The 3,563-nt window shown below is 43.1% G+C and overlaps 1 non-coding gene across 1 annotated transcript; it reads right to left on the reverse strand.

The window, feature by feature from the left end:
* Positions 1-3,457: 3,457 nt before the first annotated feature.
* On the reverse strand, positions 3,458-3,563 carry LOC118491796. Its single transcript, XR_004892241.1, has one exon. It is a non-coding gene; the product is annotated as a small nucleolar RNA R71 (small nucleolar RNA).

A 3,563-nucleotide genomic window follows, 5' to 3' on the forward strand; every position in this document is an offset into this window, starting at 1 on the left:
CTTGCTATACGATGATACTATGCCACTCGATATGCTAAACGCGATCACGATACACGAACGACACACGAGCTTTGAATGATAGGTTTCTGTATTCTGACTGCATCTGTGATTAAAAGTCTTTCTATGTTTATGTGTCTCTGTGCTCTACGTGCTTATGTGCTTCTGTGACTACATGAATCTGTGACTATGTGCTTATGTATCTATGTGATACATGTTTCGACGTGTTCCTGAGCTTTAGTAAGTAGTAGACGTGTGAGGTGAGATTCGATTTTGATGTGTCTGAGACCTACGACGATGTTTGTTGCAGACCATGTCGTCATCTGGACACCGAACCCCTCTTACCCGCCAAGAAAAGAGAGACTGTCGTCTTGCTGCAATCATCGCCAAGCAAGTGGCAAAAGCTGTGAGCGATGTGTATGAAAACGTCAGCAAATCTTCTGAGGAGTCGCGAACCGAGGCTCCTAAAGATGCTAACAAGACTGTTTTCAGCTTCAAACAGTTCAAGGCATGCGGACCAAAAGAGTTTACCGGAGAAGATGGCCCTACCGCCATGTTTCAATGGTTTGATTCGATCGAAGTCACTCTGCGCCAAAGCGGCTGTCCTGCAAATCTCCGTACCCTAAATGCGACCAGTGTTTTCCAGTCCCGAGCTCTAGACTGGTGGACGGTCGAACGAAACAAACGCGGGAATGATGCAGCTTATGAGCTGACTTGGGAAGAGCTAAAAGCCATCATGATGGACGAATTCTGCCCTCCCCATGAACGCCAAAAGCTGGAGGACGAGTTTTGGAACATCAAGCAGAAGGACGGAGACAACGCTGCCTTGACTGCTCGCTTCAAGCAGCTTAGCATTATCTGTCCCGATCAAGTCAAGACGTCAGACATGGCCATCAAGAAGTACATTCGAGCTTGACGGGTGGTCCATCGGACAACCCTTTTATGATGTTAAAAGACAAGTTTATCCCTCATTTAAGTGTGTAATTATCTCGAAATAGATAACTACTGTTGTTATGTCTCAGGTGGGGTTTGGCGGCTTAAAGTGAAGAAAAATGCAGCTTTGGAAGGTTCGGAGTTGAACGGGTCAAGTGTGGAGTGAAAGATGAAACAAAGAAGGATAATCAGCATGCCACCGTAAATTACAGTCCTACCGTAATTTACGGTGGACTTGATTTTTGCCCGGATTCCACCGTACCTCAGACGAACTTCACCGTATCAACATCATATCCACCGTAACTTATGGTGGAGCCGTAAGTTACGGTGGAGGCTGCGTGAAAAGTGTAACCGCTCATTAAAAACAGTTTTATGGTGTCTTTTCATTGATTCTGATGATTGGCCGGTTATTGGAGACACTAGGGGCGATTTTGAGTGATTTTGCTTGGCTTGGAACAATTTCTAACATTCGGTTTGTGATTTTGATTTGTATGAACATCGAACTACTTGTTATGATGATTCACCAAGCTATGCGTGGCTAAAACTCTCGGTGATCATCTTAGGTGAAGGTTTATCTTGAACTTTTGTGTGTTTATTTCTGAATTTCTAGAATGATAACTTGCGTTGCTTGAATATCATGGTATATGCATAATTGTTTGTAGCTTGTTAATCGATAGTGCAATTGCTAGTCTCGATCGTACGTTCTTGGTGCCGTTGGCAATCGAGATATCACGGGAAGGGTTAGGGTTGGTTATTGATTGATTGATCATCGGGAAACAACCTCGCATTAGAATCCGAGTACTTTGTTCCCTTTTATCACTTCGATTATGTATGTACGAGTTATGTCTATGTAACTCTTTCTAGTTGAAATTTCACACAATTGTTAAAGGAAAGTGAATCCTAAGATGGTCATTGCTCTCCTAATCTGTTAAACAACCAATCTTTATTTGAACTTAGTTATTAATTTAGTTTTCTAAAACAACAATCCAACTCATTGATCTTTATTTTCTGCAAATTAGGTTAATTGTAGTTTAATCGCAAAGCTATAAAATCAACACACTTTCCACATACTCCCTGAGTTCGATACCCTTCTACCACTATCTATAGTTGTTATTGGGATTAAATTTGCGTGTACCACGACAAGCACGTCAAATTTTGGCACCGTTGCCGGGGAGTAGTGCGCAACGTGTGTCAGTTTGTTAGTTTTGCTTTGTTATTTTCGGGTTTACACTGGTGTGTTTAGTGTGCAGGTTCTACAGGTGCATGCATACTAGAGGCTCTCACAAAGCGTCACCATTGTCATTTGATTCGGAAATCGAAAGAACGTTACGGCAAAACAGGGTTTTATTGCGAGAAAACAGAATCATTGGTTCACCCACTTCACCAATTACACCAAGAAACATCATGGCTGATTCACAAATTCCACCTACAACGGGTCAAACGACTTCATCATTTATACCTACTTCCACACAACCATCACCAAACACAACCATACCAAATTCGACTACCATTCCTACTCCACCTCATGACACTACACCAACCAACACCACACAACCCATTACTACCCAAGAAGAGCCAACCATTACCTTTAACCCTTCCACTACTATACCGCCATTGTCCCATTTCTTCCCGGGTGCGGGTCCATCATATTCAAGCCATACCATAGCACCAATTTCGACCATTGTCCATGCTACTTCAACATTTAGACCATCGAACCAAGCGGGTTTTCAATATTCAACTCTTCCATTTGGGCATTCGTCAGGAATTCAAGGAGATGGGTATGATGAAGGGTTTGAGGAGTTTGAAGGTTATGATGAGGATGGGTATGCTTACGGGGGTTATGGTGATCAAGGAGAATTTGGATATGTGCAAAGTCAATCTCAAGGGATGGCAAGTGTCGGTGGAATGCCAAAACAACAACAACTCATACCACAACACATTCGGCCAAGACCACAAGGGCCACCAATGCAACATCCTATCCCATTGCAACAAATTCGGCCACAAAATGTACAACCGCAATTTCAAAGACCACCTCAACGCCCACCGATGCGACAACAACAGTTTCAACAACCAATTGCACCACAAGGGCAAGTACCTAGGCCAATGGGTCCTATTCCTCCAAGAGGTAGGTTCGGTGTACCAAGAAGGCACCTTAGAGAAAATGTGAGGGGCATCGAAGTGCATTTTAGGCCAGTAATCACTCAAAACCCTTCACCGGTAGTCATTCCTCACAATGATCAAGGGAGAACATTTGAAGTGAGGACCAACTCTTTGCAAAGTCTACCAAAATATAAGGGGTTAGCAACGGAGGAGCCTTACTTTCATTTGGAGGCTTATGACTCGATTTGTAACACTCTTGGGAGTCAAGGGTTCTCGGCTGACGATATTAAATTGGTATTGTTCCAATTTTCTTTGGAAGACAAGGCGAAGAAATGGTTCTACACGTTGCCTTGGGCATCCATATATACATGGGGGGAGATGCAACAAACTTTCTTGGATGAGTTTTACACCGCCCAAAAGACCAACGATGCAAGAAAGGGGTTGAGAAGCTTCCAACAACAACATGGTGAAATGTTCCATGAAGCATTTGAACGATTCAATATGATGATAAAGAATTGCCCTCACCATGGAAT

Source organism: Helianthus annuus, chromosome 4, assembly GCF_002127325.2.
Source record: "Helianthus annuus cultivar XRQ/B chromosome 4, HanXRQr2.0-SUNRISE, whole genome shotgun sequence".
Taxonomy (NCBI): Eukaryota; Viridiplantae; Streptophyta; class Magnoliopsida; order Asterales; family Asteraceae; genus Helianthus; species Helianthus annuus.